This window comes from Sorex fumeus, unplaced genomic scaffold (assembly GCF_029834395.1).
Source record: "Sorex fumeus unplaced genomic scaffold, SorFum_2.1 ptg000048l, whole genome shotgun sequence".
NCBI classification, from domain to species: Eukaryota; Metazoa; Chordata; class Mammalia; order Eulipotyphla; family Soricidae; genus Sorex; species Sorex fumeus.
The window spans coordinates 13755427-13778790 of record NW_026606105.1 but is presented as its reverse complement, the minus strand read 5'-3'; the positions used below and the strand labels follow the sequence as shown (position 1 = coordinate 13778790).

The 23364-nt window shown below is 41.6% G+C and overlaps 1 protein-coding gene and 1 non-coding gene across 3 annotated transcripts in view; both read left to right on the top strand.

The window, feature by feature from the left end:
• The window catches only part of EXOC4 (exocyst complex component 4), an 850139-nt gene that overhangs the window by 212457 nt on the left and 614318 nt on the right, over positions 1-23364 (top strand). The window lies entirely within an intron of this gene.
• On the top strand, positions 17462-17565 carry LOC130032537 (small nucleolar RNA U13). The gene has a single exon (XR_008793845.1). It is a non-coding gene; the product is annotated as a small nucleolar RNA U13 (small nucleolar RNA).

Sequence of the window (23364 nt, the reverse complement as noted above, 5' to 3'; positions counted from 1 at the left end):
GCCAGGATAAATAGATCTCAGAGGTGAGAAAGGAGAGTTGGTTCACTATTCTTCATGCAAAATCTAATATTTCCTCTCATTTTAGGCAGGGTGCTCCCAAACAATGCTCAGGGTACCCGGGGCCACTCCCAGAGAGACTTGGCCAACTGGACAGTTCTGGTTGAGACAGTTGAAAGCAGGCGGTGCTGCTCGTGGCTTGGGGTGCTGGGACCACCAGGGTCACCCCAGTTGTATACTGGACCAGGCGATTGGAATTCTTTTGTTATCTCTCTGGTCCCTCTTATTTCATTATTACTTCCTGCAATAAGAATAAGGGGTGCTTCATACAGAAAATTGAAAAAAAAAAAAAAGCTCTACAAAAATTAGAAGCAAGTTAATGGGTTTCTTGCACCAAGAACATGTTTGTAGAATACGTTTTAGTGAATTCTTTTCGAGATATTTTTCTTCATTAAAATGAGAAAGCTGCTCTTCCGTTGCGAGTCAGAATACTGTACACTTACTTAAGCCATTTTATTCTGTTTACAAATGGGTTACAGGTGCAGAACAATGTTTATACGAACTAGACAGTGTTTAGAAAATAGAGAAAACAGATAAAGTAGAAAATTTAAAAATCATTTAAAGTCTTCTCTCCCAAGGATAATTTTCCACTTTTATTTACTTCTGATCCCCCCCCACCCCCCATCCACAGTATAGTTGATCATGTACCTTTATTGTTTCTAAGCATGCCCAATGTGGGCCCATTGCAGGACATAGATGAAAGAGGAGTTAGTTGGAAGAAGAAAGGTGACACAGGTCAGTCAGTTTGAGTTTCAGAAGCATGAGGATAATTTCTCAAGTTTCTAAGCAAATAAATAAAATTAAAAAGTAGCCATTAATGGCATTGCTTTGTATAAAATAAAGCATAGTGGAAAAAGTAAACTTTTTGCCTTAGTAGTTCTTGATCATTGTCCCAAATATATCTAAAAGAACATTGTCATCATTGGTAAGTAGTTTTAAAAATAGCAGTGCCATTGTCTTCAGTGTCTAAAGTATCATCATTCTGGGACACAGTAAGTATTTCTAGGTCAAGGGCAGAGGAAGAAGTGCAGGTTGTGCAAGGTCCAGGTTAGGGAAGTGGTCCCCAGCTGTGTTTGGATCTTGGGCTGCATAGTGTACTGCCTGATCTATTCAGCCTGGTGGAGTAGTGACATGGAGGCTCAGAAAATCCATCCATTCTTTTATGTCATGACTTGGCAATTTCCTCCCATTCTTAGTAGCCTAGCATGTCTTATAACTGCCCTTCTCCTTGGTGGGTGGAGCTGTGCACCCCTAAAAGCTGTTTTGAGATTCTAACCACTCATACCTGTGAAGAAGACCTGATTTGGCAGTAGGGTCTATGCAGAGGTCCCCAGCTATAGATGAGATTGTACCGTATTTGGGGATGGGAATCCCGAACTAGCGGTGGCAACCTTACAAGAGGCAGAGAATTTGGATAAAGGAAAAGGGGAAAAAAGGCACAGGGGTGCGCCCCGTGATGACAGAGGCAGAAATAAAAGTGGTGCATGGGCACACACTGCTAATCTCTGGCTCCTTAAGGGTGTGATTTCTGTTGTTGGAAGTCACCTGCTCAGGGGTCATTTGTTGCTGCAACATGAAGAAGTAACTAATGCTGCACCCAGGAACATCCATTTCTGGTTTGTTCAACTGTTTCCAATTACTCTTTTTGAGCTTTCTGTGAATGTGTGGAAAAATATGGGGGACATCCTTTTTTCTTAAAAATCCTCAGATATTGCTTCACATTCTTCTGTTGTACAGTGTTGGGTTAAATATGAAAGAATCTCTCATGGTTATTGTTCTTTTTCTAAGTTCCTTATTTTGTTTCCTTTATTCATTTAACAAGTTAGATCTGTTTCAGTCAGGGTCATTTTATTGTTCCTCTATGCCAGCATGGTTTTATTCCTCAAATATATTTATTTATTAAGAAATATACACACTTCTTTTTAAAGGTTTTCCTATAATTCTTGGATTGAAATCCTGCTTTGAAAATCAGTCTCTCTCTCTCTCTCTCTTTCTCTCTCTCTCTCTCTCTCTCTCTCTCTCTCTCTCTCAACTCTCAAGTGTGCTTAGAATTTACTCCTGACACTATGCTCAGGGATTACTTCTGATAGTGTTTGGGAGACTCAACATAGTACCTGGTATTGAACCCAAGTCAGTCGTGCTGAAGGTACTTGCCGGATTGTGTCCCTGGCCTATGAAAACAGTCTCAAATCTTTATATCTATCATCTCTTCTCAACCTTTCTCATCTTTGTTATTATATTTTTTTTTCACTTATATTTGGGATCACTTGATCACTTGACTTCCTGTAAATCATCGATTTGCTCAAGCAGGCGCCAGTAACATCTCTATTTGTCCCTGTCGCGTGCTAGTGTAGCCCAATGGCGTCTGTTCGTTCTAGGAACATGAAGAGCCTCAAACCGATCGTTCAGGGTCTTGACGAAGAAGTCTGACCATCTGGTAGGTGGGCGGCCACGCGGTCTTTTGATGTCCTCTGGAATCCAGTCGGTAACAGCTCTAGTCCAGCGGTCATCTCCAAATCTCATTATGTGTCCATCCCATCTGATTTTCAATGCCTTGGCAAATGAGACAGTGTCCCTGATTCTTGATCGTTGATGGAGATCGGAACTCCGAATTCTTTCTCTCATTTGAGTGAAACGTGATACTCCAAGCATAATTCTTTCAATTCCTCTTTGGGAGACCCAAATAGCATTCTCATCCTGTTTGCACAGGGCCCAGGTCTCTGAGGAATATGTTAATGCAGGAAGAACAGTGGAATTGAAGAGATGTGCCCAGAGCCGGAGGTTTTTCCTCCTCTTAGCTATTTCTTCGACGCTCTTGAAGGCGTTCCAAGCCGCACTCTCTCCCGCGCAACTCAGGTGCCAGGTCATTCGTCATGTTGACCTAGGTACACATAACTGTTGCATTCGGAGATGGTCATTCTGTTGAGAACAAATGGAGTCTATTTTCGGGAATGTTTCCTAAATTGTGTGTACTTGTTGTGTATTTGCTTGATGAAGGTTAAATGCTTCTATTAATACTCACTACTTTTATTGTGATTTTGTCTTTGGCCCCAGAATATTTATTTTCCTTGCAGTTCTTATTTTAAATTTTTCCACTTGAGATTTATCTCTGCCTCACTTTCTTGACTTTTCTGCTCATTCTTGTCTTTTCATTCATTCACATACTAGAGGATATCACCCTAGACCCAATATTTGTAGACTATTATAATGTGAAGACTGTCTCTTAGGCTATTATTTAAACATTTTGGTGGTAATAAAATCATTTTATGACTTTCACTGCTAGAAATCAATTTCATGTACATCTGCCAGCCCAGTCCTTGTTTTCATGGAATGCAAATCTATTTCCTGGAGATGAAATCTTCAACCTCCATTATTTCTCGAATTTCTGATGCACAGAATAGGTGACATATTAAAATAAACAGAAATGCATCTTCCATGATTATTTTTGTCTTTATCTACAGTGTTTTACAAAAGAGGATTTCTATTTGTCAGCGTCCTATTGCCAGTCCTCTTCCTACTTTCCAGTAAATTGTTTGATTTGAAGTGCTCTTTCTAGTGGATGTACGATAAATATTTGTGTGTGGTGGGAAGTAGTGAGTGGATGGCCAGTGTGGTTTGGAGTAGGGTAGAGGAATTTACTGTCAGGTCAACTGTCTCCCTTTCCTTCCACTGGGTAATAGTTAAACCATTCAGTTTAGGTGAGGTGGTGGGGGTGCGGTGGGGAATTAAACAAGTAAGTTTTAACCCTTTTCCACCAACCTGGAAGTTGATGGCAGTAATTGTGTGGGTTCAGTTCTGGCATTGTAAGTTGTCTCTTTTGTGTTCTTTTATACTCATTGGCATTTAAGCAAGTTTGTTGGAGAGATTGTGTGGGTTATTATTAGCCGAAGAGCCGTTTATCATTTTAAGTTGAAAGTCTGATGTTTGTTTCTTATTTCAACATATTGATTTCCTATTTCTGTCTTTGCCAAGATCCTTTTCAATCTTATTTTTCTTAGCCTTAAGTGGAATTTTAAATATATGTTTATTATGGACTAGCTATGTATTCAGGTGATTTGTATTATTTATTATTTTATATTTTAATATTAGGCAAACTTTTTTTTTGGCTTGTCATTTTTGACCAAAGGAAATTTTATTTCATTTATTTTCTAGACTCAAATCTTCATAATGTCTCACTTTTCTTATTTTTGTGTTTTACTCTTCCTCATTCTCAGGCATATTTTATTTAAAAACCTAAGTAAGAAAAAAAGACTTACAGGGGTTTAGTTGGGGAGTTGAGATGGTGCAAATCTCTCCAGCAAGCAATAGACCTTCCTTTCTTCTGTTTCTCTGTGAAGGGTTCTAGCATAGCTTACAACTCATGGATTGGTGGGTGACCTGTCTGACCCGTAGCTCAGGCTGTCATGGAAAGAGGGAACTGATTTTGAAGTTGAGAAGACATAGTGTACAAGGATGATTCCAGAGAGACTTGGTACTTTGTTTTGTTTTTTCCTCCCCAAATTGTGGGTGATCAAAATCATATAACTTAGGGTGTGCCATCATAATAGTTCTTAAATGTACGATTCAAAAATGCTGGTATATTCACCTTTTTTTATGTTGCTTTCAAATCTTTTTTTTCTCTGATAATTAGTTGGATACTCTGATTTGTTGAACATCTGCCTTCCCCTTGAAAGACATGTGTATAATATCAACTAGAGGCAATTTTTGAAAAAAAAAAGTAATATTAAAAGCTATGTTAAAAAAATTAAATAGGAAAAAAATAAAAATAAATTAAATAGGAGGCTTGGAGAGATAGGACACGGTTAAGGCACTTGCCTTGCCTGGTTGATTCCTGGCACCATACAGTCCCCACAGCATTCATCAAACCCAGAGTTGAGATTTGCCAACTCCCTCACCCCCTACTGCATTGTGGAGTGTGTCCAAAACTCCCCACACCACCCCACTGCCTCTAAATTAAAGGAAAATACCAGAGCTTTAGGTTAGAAATGACCCCTATAGAGTAGTCTGATAAGTGCCTCTTTTCCTTGATTCTGAGATATACAGAACCTCGGATCAGGCCATTTTGAGGGCTTCCGTGGGCACATCTACCCCCTGGCCTCAGGTCTGGCCTTAGCTCCGTTCCATCTCTTGAGTGCAAAATAGCCAGAGCTTCCTGTGTTCCCATGGTTGTGGGGTTTTATTTTTAATTCGATTGCTTTGGTTCCCCACTGTCATGGGCATTTGGCAGTTCCTCATAACTTGACCAGTGTCCTCTGTGGAAGCATGTTCTGGCAGGACTGACGGAGGAGGCAGCACATGTCATAGATGCAGGCTCCTTGTCCCGTGTTTGCTCTGAGCGAGTGAGCCGAATTTGCACATTTGAAATCAGTGGCTTTGCAGCTCTGTCACGTGAGGTGAGTGCTTCCCACGTGGGCTTCGAGTCATGTTCTATCACAGGTCAAAGTGGGTCATAATGGCCTCATCAGTGGCTCATCAATCTTTTTTCCATTGTGTGCAGTCGGCCTCGGCCCGCCCTCTGTCGGTCTGTACGTTTATCCTGACACATAGATGTGGCATGGATTCTGTTGCCTTTTCTTGGAGGAGAATAAACCATAAATATGAACGAGGCTTTAAAAGGACGGAACATAAATCACGAAGAGAGATCTGTGGTGGAGTGTGAGAATATAAAAGTCACTGTGGATTATAAATAATACAGCAGGGTTGTAGAAATCATTTTCTATGAAAGCAGAGCTATATTTCTCTTCCCTACAATAAGGCTCGGTGATTTGAATAACATTGGGTGGGTGACCAGACGGTAGCACGTTCTGTGGCAAAATCTTCGGGTGTTGATTGAGAGTTGTGAAAGTCTGAGCCCTAGCTGCTGTTGGGGACCCCATTTGCTTTATATTGCTATCAAAGTATCCTCAAAAGATACTTTTCTCCATTTTTCAGCTTGGTTATCTATGCAGAGGATTTTTTTTTTTTATCCTGTGTATTGTTTCTTATAGTTGGGTCACACTCAGTTGTGCCTGGGGCTTATTTATGGTTCTGTGCTCAGAGATCACTTTGACAGTGCTCAGGGGGCCATATATGTTGTCAGAGATGGAGCCTGGGTTGACTGTTTGCAGGGCTAGCACCTTACTCACTGTACATACCAGCGGCATAGAAGTCTTTAGCCGCTTAAGATGGAAAAAAAGTATTTTAATTTATTTAGAAAGTCAGTTCGCAGTGATTAACTTTTGGGCTACTTATTTATGAAATATTTAGAGAAACTTTCTTATTCCCCCTCCCCCGTTCCAAATACTCAAAGAAAGGCAAATTTTTAAAAAATGATAGTTTAGGGGCTGGAGAGATAGCACAGCGAGTTGCACGCGGCCAACCCAGGTTTGATTCCCAGCATCCCATATGATCCCTTGAGCACCGCCAGGAGTAACTCCTGAGTGTAGAGCCAGGAGTAGCCCCTGTGCATCGCTAGGTGTGACCCAAAAAGAAAAAAAAATAAATAAAAAATAAAAATGATAGTTTAGAGACTGTAGTTACTGTAGTGCTAACATTTTGGTGTGCAAATTTACTGCAGAGTCATCACCACCAAAATGCCCCAAACCTCCGACTCTCCTTATGTTAGTGCCAGTTTGCTGCCTCCTCGTCCCCTCCCTCTTCCTTCCCTCTGCGTGTAATCTCAGTTTTCTATTCCAAGGCTGAGTGAGGGTTTGTCGACATTAGATCTGTCTGTTGCCTTATTTGGATTCTGTATACCACAGAGGAGTGAGGTCATTCGGTATTTGTCCTGCTCTTCTGATTTTTGTTCTTTAACGTGATCTTGTCCAGTTTCATCCAAGATGTCAGATGACATAGTATTCCATTCTGTGTAATACCACCACAGATTTTTTGGGGGGGCAGGGTGAGGAGTGGGGGGTCTTCTTTTTGGCAGTGCCGTGGCAAGAATACAGGACTTGATTCCTCTAAGGCAAATGCTGTTCTGCTGAGCCACGTCCTTAACCCTGTACCACACTTCCCTTCCAAATCTGTTCATTGGTTGTTTTGGATGTTGATGTCATCTCAGGTCCTGATAGGTGTGCACTATCTTTTCGAGTGACTGTTCTTTAGAGTAGATGCCAAGATCCTATCTGCTGAGCTCATGTGGATACTCTGTTCTTTTTTGTTTGTTTGTTTTGAGACTGTTTTCAGGGATTATTCCTGGTGGGGTTTGGGGGAACCACATGCAGTTCTGGGCATGTTCCCTGATCAGTTAAATGGAAGGCAAGTGCCTTACTTGCCGAACTCTCTCTCCACCTTGTGTTCTTACTTTATTGAGAAGTCCTAATACTGTTTTCCACAGAAGATGAACCAGGTGACGTATCCACCAGCAGTTCCCCTTTTCACCACTTTTCTGCCAACATCAGTTCGAACAAAATGTTTTAAAGGAAAATTCATTGTAAACATACATTGTAAACATATTTTAAAACATGTACTGAAGAGGACTTTTATTTATTTATTTATTTATTTTTACCCCAAAGGTATTGTTCCTTAGTTAAATAAGCAGTTGAAGCGAACAATAGTCTTTGCTTTGGGAAATTTCCCTTATAGTTTGCCACGTTTAAGAGTTATAGGCTAAATGCGCAACTTTATTTTGAAAGCGGGATGGTTTTCTTTATAGGAAAAAATGCTTTATTCATGTCAGGCGTATTACACAATCTCGACAGATAATATAGGAGATAAAGAAAAAGTGTAAGACAGAGTACTTGTTCTTACATTGCTCCCTACTTGGGATCAAACTAATATTATTTTTTAACAGCATTGACATTCCAAGACAATATGTGATTAAATTCTAAATTGTGTGGTTCAGGCTGCTTTTGAATGTCAATCTTAACAAAAGCTAGAGACAGGCTACTATTACATTTTTACCCCTATTCACACATACCTGGACTGGAAGTATTTTAAATATTCAGTTTTCAATAGATTAGTAGATATTTTTTAAAGGGATTTTTTTCTATGAACAACCCCTTTTTAAAATGTTTTGTATTATATTTCTTAATTATTTTTCTGACACTGCCTTCATTCTATGAAAGGATTTATTTTGCTTCTTTGTGAAGTTCTGTACTAAGTATGGAATTTATTTCCAAAATGGCAACATGCGATTATTATTTAATAGAAGTATTAATTTGCTAACTTATAGCTCACCTATAACAAGGCCCCAGAATAGCATGATAGTCTTTATTTTTTAAAATCTGATGGCTGGAGAATTTTTTTTGGTATGGAAAAATCTAGATTTTCTTGAAAGCTCTTCAGAGTCCGTGAATTTGAAAATTCAGGTGCTGGATATAAATGAACCTTGGTGATGTAGCCACAACATATTGATAGATAAGGCTGAGCAAGTGATTGTCCAGATGGGAAAAATGCTGATTAAAGCTATAAAACTGCATGTATAATACATACCTAATTGGTATTATTCTATGGATTTATAGATTTTAACTTAAAGTAATCCTGACGGAAACCAATGGAATAATTTATCTAGGATCCTAGTAATGTTCTACGTAGAAAAGTAACAAAATTTCATTTACCGTAAGCAGCATAGCTCTGATAATGAACTTGTATGATTTAACCATGCTAATTGTTAATCTGTGAATTATTGACTATGGCAACTTCATATTTTGAATGTAAAAATGATAAGAAATTGGGTGATGAGTCTGTAGCCTTCCCGAGCGATTTTGGTTGCTATGCATGCTTTGTTCTGCATTCACCTATATGTAGCACTGTATCACTGTAGCACTGTCCTCCTGTTGTTCATCAGTTTGCTTGAACGGGCACCAGTAACATCTCCATTGTGAGACTTGTTGTTACTGTGTTTGGCATATCAAGTACTCCATGGGGAGTTTGCTAGGCTCTGACGTGTGGGTGGGATACTCTTGGTAGCTTGCCGGGCTCTCCAAGAGGGATGGAGGAATTAAACCTGGGTTGGCCACATGCAAAGTAAACATCCTTCCCGCTGTGCTATCACTATGTGTAGTCTCCCCTTAACTGGAGAAGTTGTGATTTAAAGGTGAAGCCGTGTTATTTAGTGAAAAGCAAATGCAAAGGGAATGAAAGCAACTCCATTGCAGCATATGCATTTTCATTGAATGATTCAGATTCCTGCTTACACGTTATGGTAACTGACATCCTGGAACCTCTGTAATCTTGTGGGTGATTCTAGAGGGTCAGCAATATTTGGCTGTGAACGTAGAAGAAATGGTGCCATGGGCCCCAAAGAAAGAAGAGGTATACACCACCAAAATAGACCCTAATTATTGTGTCTTCACTTTGCCAAAGTATTTTACTGCTGGGAATGATAAGCTCTATTACCTTTATGTCGGCTACATCATAATTTACAATCTTGTGATCATATAATTGCACACTCTCAGGAAGGGAGGGAATTTCAGACGGAGCTGCTCTGGTAGATTGGGTAGGATCAGCAAACTAGATTCTGTTCTGTTTCATCAGTGTCTTATATTTGAGGGAAACATCTGGATTGAGTGCCACAAACTGCTTTGAATGGGGCAGATCGTTATTTTCCTCTTGAAGGTAAATGTTTCGTTCCCAGCTCTCAGGTTGCTGCACTGCAGCTGTGGCCAGCACAGAATCAAATGCTGGAGAGAGCAGGTTAATGTACCTGATAGATGATTTGGAGAACTGGGTCACTGCTTATAGGAGCTAGGTGGCAATTGAAGGGTCTCAGGTTAGAGCCTCACACAAAGAACACACTTGTAAATATTCTACTCCTTTTTTTTTTTCAAGTTACACCTAGCTGTGCTCAGGGCTTACTCCTGGCTCTATGCTCAGGGATCACTCCTGGCGGGGATCAAGTACCATATGGGATGCTAGGGATCAAACCCAGATTGCCTGCTGCATGCAAAGCAAGTGCCCTACCTGTTGTACTATCGCTCCAGCCCCCGGACGCTTACTTATAAATTCTGTCTGAATGAATAAAAGAAATGACAGCAGCCAGTTAGGATATGGGCAGCAGAGATGAGTGAAATCAGTGGCTAATATCTCTTCTCTAATGCTGCTTCTTAATGTTTACTTTTGATTTCTTATTCGGACTAGTTTTAAGCTTGATTTTCATGTGCAGGGAATATATATATATATACATATATATACACATATATATACATATATATGTGTATATGCCTAAATAGAAACCAAGTGTTAGTCAAAGATGTGAATACCCATCAGTGAACATGGCGAGTGTATAGATGAATGTTTGTGTCACTGCCATCTCATGGGTTGACCTGCTCCTCTGGTGCATTCAGTACCCATAGTCGTTGCTCTGACTGATGGACAGAAGAATGGGTCACAGACTGATAGCCGGCAACGTTTTTATTAAAATCAAACAGGGGTAGTATAGGGAAAGAGAAACTACTCTCTGCAAGGGTGGGGTGACCTGGATTTACAGATAGGGCAAGTAGTACACAAAGGAGAAATTCAGCTTAAACAGGGAGGACTGGGAGTGTCCCTGTGGAATTGGGCCCCAGGAGGACTGTTGTGTTGTCGGTATAACTCAGTTGACATAAGCTCTCTGTGAGGGAGAAAGGAGGGCCCAATGTCAAGCCTGATCTGCGTGGACTTATGAAAGGACAAATGCTTAGCAGATCTGCAGCTCTTATAAATTATGGGGAGATGGCACCCCTTTTGGTGGTGTCTGTTCCCATCACTGGAGCAGTGGCCCCTAAGCCCTCTTGCCTCAAGGACAACCCCCAGAGGTTTACACAACAGAATGGCATGCCCAGGCGGTTCAGGAAGAGCACTGGCAGGGAACCCAACACTTACACATCTTCGTGTGTGCAGTTCCCAACACCATACCTTGTCTTTCCTAAACTTTGCTGAGTGGGTAGAACTGATAGCCAAAAGCTGATGCCTTGAATGGCGGATGGATTGGTTATAGCCGAGGGAAAGGGATGGATCCTTAAATTAGTGGGACTCCAAGGGAAGGCCCAGGTAACCGAATGAGCCTGGGGTTGGAGAGTGAGTGATTAGAGGTCTGTGATCGGATGCATCCTGCTATTGGTGGTTGCCAGGAAGTGACTTCGAAAGACCCAATTCATAAAAGTAGTCTGCTTTACCTCTCTCACCAGCCTCTTGTGATCTTCTTACTGGATAAACCTACTTTTTGAAGCAGGATACTAGTGAGGTCAGAGGTCAGGCTAGTGGGTTTCATCTGCATAAATACAGAGTTGTTGGGGGGAGAGGAGGAGGAGGGATAGGGGTAGGGGAGAGAGAAAAGGGAAGGGAAAGGGCGAGGGGAGGGGGAGGGAGAGAGCGAGAGCGAGAGCGCAAGCCTAAGTCTGTTGTGTTAGTGTGTGGGGAAATGAAAAGGAGCCGAAGATGACCTCTCTTGAGGAATTATGACTCACAGAGGAGCCTTGTCCTGTCCTGCTGGGTCAACCCCTGCCTGAGTTGTTGGTCATAGGTGGGCAGGTGGGGAGGAGGAGGTGCGCCAGGCCTCTCAGCAGGCACATCTTCCTCCTACCCCTTGGACCATTTTCTTGGGGCACTTATGTAAACCCCTCTTGCTACCCAAGGGTGTGAATCAATGTGAAAGAAAACTCAGAAAGGCGAGCTCAGAAAGAGGAGCTGTTCTCTCTCACGCTTGGCACTTCCCCTCGAGGTGCCCATCCTTCCCTGGCAATCTCAGAAGCTGCCAGAAGGTCTTCCTAGCTCACCAGTGGCTGAATCAAAGGAACCACTTGTGCTGCTTCCCCCTGTGGCTTCCTCTTCTCCAGGCTGTGGTGGCTAACCACGCCACGGTATTGCTTTCTTCCTTCTGGGTTTCTCTAAAACCCACAAACTGGTTTGGTCGGTGTCAAGATTTATTCACGGGGGCACCATTACTCGAAGCAATTTTACCATTGCCAGTAGCGGTAGCTCTTAACAATTCTATGAAGAACCCATGTTTTTCTTTTTGATTGGGCGGTAGGAACTTTGCATGTAGCCCCCGTTGAGTTTTTTTTTTTTTCTCAGTTTTCTTTAGAAGGTGCAAAGGAGAGGAGAGTTAGGAGTAGAACCAGAGACCAGGACCCCACATTAGTAGGATTGGCAGGAGGACTTTCTTCCCCAAGTGTGTTCCTGGTTTAAGGAATCATCGTTTATTTTTTGCTGACTGGATATTGTGACAGGTTATTTTCTGACTTGGAGCTCTGCCTCTGTTTGGTCCATAGAACCTGCTTAGCCATTTTTTTTTTTTTCGCTTTTTGCTTTTTGGTCATACTCGGCAATGCACAGACGTTACTCCTGGCTCTGCACTCGGGAGTTACTCCTGGCGGTGCTCAGGGAACCATCTGGGATGCTGGGAATCGAACCTGGGTCAGCCGCGTGCAAGGCAAACGCCCTACCTGCTGTGCTATCTCTCCAGCCCCTGCTTAGAGCCATTTTTACTAGTCACTTTTTTCTGTGTGTGTGTGTGTTGTGGGGTGGGTTGGGATGATGAAGTTTGGGGCGGGGATTGGGCCACACCCGTCAATTCTCAGGACTTACTCCTGGCTCTGCGCTCACTTCTGGTGGAGCTTGGTGGGCCACAGTGGGCCACTGAGGATTGAACCTGGGTTGACTGCTTGCATGGCAAGTGCCTTTCCCCCCTGTACTCTCTCTCTGGCCCCCGTCAGTCACTTTTTTACTCAGTGCTTTATGGACCTCACTGCTTTTAAACTGGGGGAATCTGTTCTGAGCGTTTGAGCGGGAAGGGGGATCTGACGCCGGGATTCGGGATCTGTCATTTATCCTTGCTCGGGATACGAGAGCGCTGGCAGCGTTTGTGACGTGCGCGCCAAAGACAGGGCTTTGCTTTCAGCGGCGGTGACAGTGTAATTGATCAAATATATTCTTTCGAAGAATCATAAATTCTTATTGGAGTTTGAGGAGATGTCATGTTCATTTGTCAACATGTCACTCCAGGGACACAGGTGCAGCGAATTGATGGAGGGAGCCCCTCTGGTTTCTCGGGAGCCACATAAATTTGAAGGAGACCTGATTGAAAACATGTGCCTCCTCCGACGGGCCGTGGTTATGATCTCTGGTGGGGCCTTTCTGGAGGCTTCTCCCGCTTCCTGGTCTGGGAGGTGCCGCTGAGGGCTGAGAGGTGCATGGGGCAAACCTGGGTGGGGGGGACCTCTCACAGATGCAGTCACCGATAAGAGCACTGAGGCAGGCTCCTCTGGCAGGGGGAAGCATGGCACATTTTCAGTTAAGTGCATGATTAACTTTGACATTTGAAACTAGAACTTCCCGTAAAAAAAATCAGCGTGGTACTACTTCTGCATGTTTAATTAAGATGTTTAGTTCCTGTCAAGGCTGATAGTTGGGGCTTCTCGGCCGACCCTCCCCCGGCTTCACGCCGGCGAAGGGCAATATATTCTCAACTTCGGAAATTTCCGAAACCTGTACTTAACCTTTAATTGTCATTCCATTTACATGGAAATCTGATTAACAACTTTTAAAGTTCATGAGCTCCTGGCAAATGCAATTAAGACCTCTTTTTTGGAGTTTGTTATTAAGAGCTGGCATTTAGAGATGTCTCAGGCCTGGTGACTGTGGCTGTCTTCTCCAGAGCAGGGTGTCGTAAGCAATTAGCCAGGAACACGAGCTACATGCATTGTACTGTATCACGTCTACTTTAACACGACTGGTATTTAAATAGCCAGGTGATCCTTTTCTTCTCGTGACTTGCCGGTAGGGTAGTATGAGCTTGTTATGGAATGGTTAGAATAGGGACCCAAGTAATTAGTTGGAGGCCGAGGCAGTTACCATAACTAACAGAAGTTAAGTTCCTTCTCCCCCTCCCACTGGCTTTCTGAAGTCATGTTTTCAGATGTTTATTCTCACATGCAGTGGAGTCAGGAGAAAGATCACACTGCGTGGCTCCTCCTGGTCGTGGTTATCCTTTTGAAAATGACAGCTCAAACATGTAGAGTTGGGGGAAAAAAATGATTCAAGCATGAGCTATTTTTTTCCCTTCAACCCTTTGGACCATAGGTCAGTGGGGGCCAGAAGGGAGCAGTTACATGTATTGGAGCAGGCAACTACAGCATGACTTGCACAGTGAGATATGAGGTGATGATGGGAAACGGGTGCTTCACAGTCTAGAGGATCCAACGGGACCACATGCTGCCACTTGGGGTGGGGGGGGGGGTGGTTCTGTTACGTGGTGATAGAGTTGGGTTTTCTGACAAGTGAATTTGATGAATTTTTGAGGTGCTCTCTTAGTGCAGGACCATCTGTTTATTAGTTTTTAAGGCGTTTACAAAGATAATAAAATGAAGTATCAGCAAAAGCACATCCATGGTCTAGAATAGCACTATCAAAGAATGCTTGAATCTTGCACATGCTGGTTGGAAATTTTTTAAACGTATATTGCTTTTACATAAAACATAAATATAAAACAAATAGGTACTTGGGGAAAATTTAACTTGGAAAATTGATCTAAAATAGTTAAATTTGATGCCAAAAATGAATCAGTGAACTATTCCAGTTTCTGGAGTTTTTGTATTTAATGTACATTTTCTTATATCCCAGCAATGGTGTTCATTTGGTTAGTCTTTTAAATTATAGACTGACTTCAAGTGTGGAAGATAAATGAATAAATGAATTCCTTGGATTTTGGGTGGAGGTGTGGGGGACTCAGCTTTTGATGCTCAAGAATTACTGCTGGTGGTGCTTGGGGACTATATGGGACGCTGTGGGGTGCAGCCTGGGTCTGCCACTGGCCAGGGAAGTGCCTTTACCCTTTGTACTATCTCTACGACCCCATGATTTCCTTGTTTTGAATTAATATGTAATATTTTAGTAGAAATAGCATATAGTAATTATAGAACTATTGTATATTTTGAAATTCTTTTCTGACAAAACTGATAAAATAAGCTTGCTCTATTTTTTTTTAAGAACAAAACAATCTGTCAACAAGTGTTTTTAACCAGTTTTTATATCTTACTCTAGGAATATACATATTATGAACCGAGCTCTGGATAGAAGAATTTACCTAATTTATAAAGTCCTATGGACGCAGACGTGAACAAGTCTAGAATGAGTGACAGTAGTTTCTCCCTCAGTGATAAAGTATTTTTGTTGAGGTATTTGGATATAACATGAATTTGTGGTATTACAGGGAAGTATTAGATTAAATGCTTTTTTTATCCAGCCATGTTGGAGTTTGAGATAAATGCCAGAGAGGTGAACTCTACAGCTGGGTATAATTAGCGATAAGTCCAGGTAATCATATGAAAATCCTATAGGAATTTAAAGGATGACTTTAGTTGGATCGATCAATTAGAGGTTTTCTTTAGGTGTGGGAACTGAATTGGTTCTTGGAGAAAGGTTAAAATTTAGGCATGTGGAATTGTGATAAGGTGCTCTTGATAGGGGATAAAATGCAGGGATTCACAACAATGTATGCCTTAATGAATTTTCCGTATGCGTATTCTTACACAAGAGTGTAGGATGTGATTTAGATACCCTGAAACCAGCTTCTGAAAAGCCTTTGATGGACTCAGTTGAGCTCTTCTTTATAAATAAATTCCTTAAGGAAGGAACTACTCTGTCTGTCTGTACCTTTGTGCTTTGTTTTTATTCTCAATACGTCTGTTATCTTTAACCTTTATAATCTTACTCTCAATTCCTGCTGGGAGTATACTTAAAATTGTTCCTGTAGCTCAGTAGGTGGAAAAAAAAATCATGTGACTTGAAGCTGAATTTGTTTGTTATTCCTGAAATTCCATTTTGCATACTCTTAAGCCCACTTGGTTTTTCATAGGTGGGCCGGTGTTCGCAGATTACAGATAACCAATATAAAGGAGTCTTTAGTAAGTGAACTAATTGAAAATTCTGGGTCATAGCCACTTAATTGAATAAACTGTCTCCAGAGAGCAATTTGGGTCTTTTCCAAGATGCATTAACTCTTTCAGGTCATTAGGGTAGCACTTATCTCATTGGAGCAGAAATTTAATAAATGGTACTCCTGTGATGTGAGTAAATTAATGGACTCAAAAAAGCCTGAAGTTTCACCATGGGTGTTGTAGTTCTCCTCCAAGGAGTTCATCTGTGAATGTAAAATATCAATAAACAGCTGCCCTTTAGAACGTCTTACTTTCAATTTAGGTAATCTACTAGGGGGCACTGACTCTTTGTTCAAGACACTGGACTGGATATTAACAGAATTCAAAGAAAGGCATGGCCTGTACTGAGAGGCAGGAGAGAAGGCAGATAACTACATGATGAAAATCCCTGAGAGATACAAATTACTGTGTGGGTTTTAATGAGAGACAGGCGTCATAGTTAGGAATTAAGATGCAGGGTAACCACTCAGAAGACAGGGAACATGACTTTTTATATAGTATGCTCACTCATATTTTTTTTGGAGTGTCTGTGTGTGTGCGTGTGTGTGTGTGTGTGTGTGTGTGTGTGTGTACCCAAACAGACGCATAGGCATGTAATGATAAACAGGACCTAGATTAATCAGAAGGTTTTCTTTTGACAGTTTTCATGTATGTGTTCTTTATCCCAATAAGATGAATTATTCATGAATGTTGTTGATCTAAAATGAGTACGATAAGGATGTGAAAACCAGAAAAAGAGCCGGACTCTGGGAGATAGACTCTCCAGTTGTCTGACAGTCTTAATTTGGGTGTCAGTCCACTGGAGGGATATTGATCTCTAGATAGAAAAGAGGTAAAGAAAGGTCTGTCTTAACACCAGCATACACTGCACATTTCTGTCGACTGTGAAAACAAAGACAGCTCATAGTTCCCATGAAACTACAGGTAAGTGACAAAAGACCACCCTGAAAGGGCTTTAGAAGGAGACACGCGTACCACCTCCACAAGAAGATAACAGTTCAGACATGTTAACGCCTCCCTTTTGCTCCATCTCCCTCCTTATCCATGGCTCTGACATCGCATCCTGGCAGGTGATAGTGGATCAGTGACGTCTAAAGAAATGGCATATTGTGTCCATCCATCAGGTTGCTCCTAAATATACCTTTTAGGTTTCATTCTCACATGGTTAGCTGATGGGATAGCTTGTTAGAAATGGGAAGAAAACAAAGGGATAAGGTCAGACATCACATAAACTTGGGGACTTAAAATAGGGAACAGGAGAGAATCTTGTTGAACAGTTGATTGAGCTGAGGCTGCAGAGATTAATTGGGGCATTGGAAGTTGCCCTAGGACAATGTAGAGGCAAAGCTTCCTTGTACAGAAGGAAGTAGACATTGAGGGGTTTGAACAGAGAGGGTGATACTGAACTCTGCATTAATGGTCTGAGTCTGGCACCTGGCTGTAGGGGGAGTTATCATGGGAAGTGTAGTTTAGGCTCACCAGCTGGGAGACTGTCGCAGTGATCTCTGTGAAAGAAGATGAGGATTAAGTCTAGCCCGAAGAGTGTAGGATTAAAAATACGTAGGATCCTTTTCTGGTTCATAAGCATGATGATTGGGGGTTCACACATTTGTATGGCATATGCCTCCCTTAAAACTTGTTACACATTTGGCACATTACCCATCTGATGTGAACTTAAAATATTTAGGAGAGGAAATGAATATGAGATGTGGGGTATAAAATTTGTGGTCTGGTTCAGGGAAATGGTCCGGCGGACAGGACTGTTGCCTTGCATGCAGCCAACCTGCGTTCTGGCTATCCTGTGGACCACTTGCCCTCCTGAGCATCCCCGAATGTGACCCTTGAGAACTCCATACACAGTATGGTTTTAGTGCCCCCCCACCCCAGTAACTCTGGACTCCGGCAGCAGATTGTAGGCACTGAAACACCAGCTTGGTTGGGCCCCTGGTCCCAGAAGCCCAGAACTTGGGACTCCCCTCCCTCCACCCCCCCACCACACACGCGCAGCACCACCACCACCTCAGTGGAATAAAATGGTGGCAGGTAATTTGGAAACAAGCCTGAGTAGAGTCAGGACTTAGGACAAGCCTGAGTAGAGTCAGGACTTAGGTTTTGATTCTAAAGGATCAGAAATTTACTAATATTATGGAAGAGAGAGGGATTCTGAGTACCATCCTTCTTTTGTTCCCTCTCTTTCTGAAGTGAGGCTATGATAAGATTTTCTTGGTCAGCTGATTTGTTGACTCCATACCTAAGGACACCCTTTCTCTCTGCAATGCTGTCTTCACCTCTTTGATGTGACCTGGAGGTAAAGAGCGAATACCCTTGAAGGCAAGAGCAGCACATCAGCTTGGAAGAAGTTATGACGGGAGAAGGCAGTTTGGTAATCTTAATGTCAAGATGTCTCAGAATAGAGAAAGAGCAGAAGGAAAAATAGTGTTCAGAATGTGCTGATGGGGCCCAGGGAGATGTTCAGAGGGTCGGAGCATATACCTGGGATGTCCTAGACTTTTGGTCCTTAGCACTGCGTGTTCTCCTGAGCACTGCCAGATTTACCTCGGGTGGTCCCTCTGGGAAGACACCCCCCAAATTAATTTTATTAATTTATTTTTTACTTATTATTATTATTATTATTATTATTATTATTGCTTTTTGGGTCACATCTGGTGATGCACAGGGGTTGCTCCTGACTCTGCACTCAGGGATTACTCCTGGGGGTGCTCGGGGATGCTGGGAATCAAAACCCAGTCAGCCGCGTACAAGGCAAATGCCCTACCTGCTGTGCTATCGCTCCACCCCCCGCTCCCAAACTAATTTTAAAAAGTGAATTAAGATGTATGATAGTTACATCATTGGAAGAAAACATTCTAAAAGTTTAGAGTACGGATATCAGCAGAGCCTGAGTTGAATGATTGGAATTGCAATTGTGGAGAGAAAGAGGAGGAGGAAAGATAGGAATGGGATCCTGAGGACAGAAATAATTTTATTTAATAGCACTTGTAAAGTGCTTGAAGTGATCCAGGCAGTATTCTTGGTGATTTATAGTGTTCACTTGTTGATTCCTGACCGTAAGTAGTTTTGTCCCCGTTCTATTCTGTAGATGAGGAAAACATAGCGAGTCATAGAGTAGTATTTTACTTGCGGATGAGAAGGTTCTCAGCATCCCTAATTGTCTGGGAAGTGCAGATCAAAACTACAATGAGATGTCACCTCGCATCTATTAGAATGACTGTTGTCAACAGGATGAGAAATAACCAGTGTCTACTTTCAGTACAGATGGAGAGAAGTGGGAACTTTGTGATCTCTTGTGGGAATATTAGTTAGTGCAGCCACTGTGGAAAAGACTAGGGCCATTTCTTCAAGTAGACTGCATGTTTCAACACTTCCACTCTGACTTTTTATCCGAAGAAAGCAAACATACTAATGTGGATGGCTTGAACCTGAGGGACACTCCGTATACCTGAAATTAATATATTTCACATGTCAATTTGATCTCAATAGATAAATATGCAAGTCTGGGAGGCACACATAGGCGAGGAGGCCACGTAATGTAACGGTCTTTTATCAGATTAGGGAGGCTCTTGAGGTTAAGGATTTTTGAGTTGGGAGCTGATAGGTGTGCCAGGCAGAAGGGGATAAGAATTCCAGTCAAACCAAGGTTCTCAGCCTGATTTTTGTTACTGTTTTGTACCATCATGCAACCGAATATAAATGGAAGGTAAATATTAGTGTTGAGAGAAATTTGCAAGTAATTTTACATCTCTCAGTGCTAATAAAGAGCATTGCAATTTTTTTTCTTCTACACATAGCTAAGTCACATAACTGTTCAATCAAATGTTGAAAGAAGGAATAACACTAATCTTTGATGTGGAAACATTGTTTTTTTTCTCTAGCACACCCAAAAGACACTATTACCCTGGAAGAAAATAAAAATCCAAACCACAAAAGAGGGTCAGAGAGAGAGTTCCATAAAGGGGTTGCAGGAAGCCTCACTGCCCTTTAGCACTATCTGAATAAATCCCAGATATGTAGCTAGGATCTATGGCTTCAAACCAAAAACCATGCCTCTCCCGCCCCCAAAAAGAAAAAAAATAAAACACCAACAAAACCCAATACCACAAAAACAAAAAAGAACACAGGAACTGTCAATAGGCCTTATAAATATCAAGACAGTGAGTAATGATCTTGATTGAAGTCTTAGCAAATTGAATCCATCGATGTATAGACTAAGTCATGCCACTTGATTAAGTGGGATTTATGGAAAAAAAGAAAATCAGCCAACAAAATACATGATATTAACACAATAAAGAACTAAACTCATGTAATCATCTCAAGAGATATATGCAGCCATTTGTCACCCATTGTTAGCTAGAAAATATATACAGTGTGTAAACACAAAAAGATAGCAGCAGTGACCCGCGGTCCATAGTCTCGAACCGTTTCCCCCACCCCGGGGAGGTCGATGGTGATAGGCAGGCTAAGGAAGGAACAAGGGTGAGGATGGTTGGTGTCAGTTGCAGTTTATTCCATTCCCATCTCCATTCTTCTCTAATTCTCTTCCTGCTTCTTCCTCCTAAACTGTAAGTCTAGTTAAATCCCAAAACCATAAGGGGCTGGGGTTTACACGTAGGTGTGGTCACAATCAATAGGATTAAAGTTCTTTCCCTCAGGAAAGCCTCTTCTAGCACAGATTCTCATTTAGCGGGTCGACCCACCCTAGAGTGGAATCCTATGGGTGTGTTTCTCCTCTCCTTGTCCAACAAACATATAAGCATTTATATTATTAATTCATTTTTTATGGACACAGTAAGAGATACATTAAGCTTATAGAATTGCGTTCCTGGGGCCATCTCGATCTCAGACTACAGTGCTCAGGCCAGATTTAGTCTTTCCTATCCCTAGCAGGGTCCTGGTCTCGGGTCTCGTCATTACTTTTGGATCATGACAGCATTTGTCCATGATCAAGCTCTTAACTTACAGTTAAGAATTGTGGCACTTTGGCCTGGCCCATTTTGATGCCAGGGTAGCTCACAGCTTGCTCTGGGTCCACTCAGTCCCTCATTGGGACCCTGATTTTGGGGTGCTAGGAACTAAGGACAACTGAGGCTTAAGTCAAGAAAGCAGATGCCCGGGAGTGAATAATATTTGAAGCCAATTAAATCTCAATTTACAAAAACATAATATTATCTGTCTTCCTGTATCTATACAAAAAGGACATTGCTTTAAAGTAAACTATTCAAAAGACAGAAGGAGAGGAGAAAGACAATATTTCACTCATATACATAAAATCATAGATTTCTGAGGAGTCTCACAAGTTAACAGAGTTTGATTAGGGGGGATAGCTGATTAACTGGTTGGGGAGGAGAGCATAGGGAAGAGTTTAGAGATAAACACAATGGAATGGAAGTGCCTCAGGAGCACTGTGATAAACCTGAGTTCCTTGTGGCAAGGGAAACAGCACATGCCAATGTTGTCCTATCAATATTTAGAGCTACATAGCAATACATACAGAGGAATGGAGGTACTTCAGGACCACTGTGATGGGTATCACCTGAAAAACTTAAGCTCTCTGTAGCAAGGGAGAAAGGACAACCATTGTTATCCTACATACAGAGAATTTTAAACTGAGGTGAAAAATAAATTTTCTCTGCCTGATAACAACTCTGTGAGAAGCCAGGAGCGATTATCATGAGAGAACTTTGTGGAGTCTTCTAAAGTGATTGTGGGTAATGGTTGTATACGGTGTATATTTATGTAAACATTGTTGAACTGGGGGCCTGGCGTGGGGTTAGAATGCACATTTTATACCTGGAAGACCCTGGGTTGGTCCCTAGCACCACAAAAGCAAACAAATTAAAAATATACTGAAGTGTGTACCACCATTGGTGGATTTTTGGGTTAGTGAATCATAACACGGGGTTAGTGAATCATAACACAAAAGCTTTAAAAGTGTTATGAATTTGAAACCAGATGACAAAGGTTCTAGAGACCTGTGTCCTTTAGTGTCTTTCCAGCTGATATACATACATTTAACAGTCCCAATGCAAGTTAATTAATATATAAATCAAGGGAATCTCATCAACATTATTTCCCTTTGCACAATTACATATTTGAGGGTACACATAAATATGAATATTCATAGGTTCCACAAGGGAGCGAATTCCAAACTAAATTTATCGTCCCTATTATATCCACTCTCCCTGTATTACTGATTATTATTCATAATTATTGTTCACAATTGCGTTGTCCCTCAGATGTACAATTTTTTAGCATCTATTGTTTCCTTCGTAGAATAACTAGTCAAATTTTATTCTTCTTTTCCCTGTACACTGTCTTTCAAATACATTGGATGTACAACCTCATTTTTTAAAAAATTTTTATTAGTGAAACACCATGAGGTACAGTTGTGAACTTACAAATTTTTGTGCTTGGGTTTCAGTTACACAATGATCGAGTACCCATCCCTCCATCAGTGCCCATTCTCCACCACCAATGATCCCAGTAACCCTCCCACCCCCTCATCCCCCCCCATCCCATCCCATCCCACCTCTGTGGCAGGGCATTCCCTTTTGTTTTCTCTCTCTCCTTTTGGGTGCTGAGGTTTGCAAAAGAGGCATTGAGTGGCAATCATGTTTGGTCTATAGTCTACTTTCAGCATGCTTCTCCCATCCTGGGAGGATCCTCCCGCAACCTCATTTCAAATACATTGAATGTACAGTCTCATTACTTATAAGTCTTCAAAGCCTTTTTTCCCCCTGGATCTATCACAATGGTGTATATACGTATAATTTTTAAAATTATTATTTTTTTTGGTGGGGGGAAATAGTTTTGTTTTGGTGCCACATCTGCGGCATAAGCTGGTGCTCCAGAAAGTGCTCCAGGTAGTGCTGGGGATTGAACTGAGGTTGACTGGGAACAAGGCAGACACCTTACTCCCTGGACCGTATCCTCTCTCGGCCCCACACTAGGTTTCTTTCCTTTTCCCTCTTCTTTGATAACATCCTCCTTTATTTCCTCCCAATTTCCATTTTTTTATGGTCTGTTATTTTATGTGCTGGTTAATACATAAAGTGATTTTAAGTATATTTGTCTGCGTTGAGCTTTTCCAAACATTTATATGGTATTTGACTTTGACTTCATTTCCTGAGCCTGGTGTTAAAGGATCTGGGAAGTCCCTCTGTGTCCCGCCTTCCTTGACTTCTTGGCCTTTATTTTTGAAGTGACCTGAAGTACTTCCTAACTACTACAGAGGTCCTGAATTTATCCTGCACTGACTTAGGCACTTCTCTTTGCTGTGTTCCAGCCATGATATATAAATATTTGTCCTGTTATACATTTTATTTATATTATTATTATTATTATTATTATTATTATTATTATTATTTGCTTTTTGGGTCTCACCCAGCGATGCTCAGGGATTACTCCTGGCGGTGCTCAGGAGACCATGTGGGATGCTGGGAATCGAACC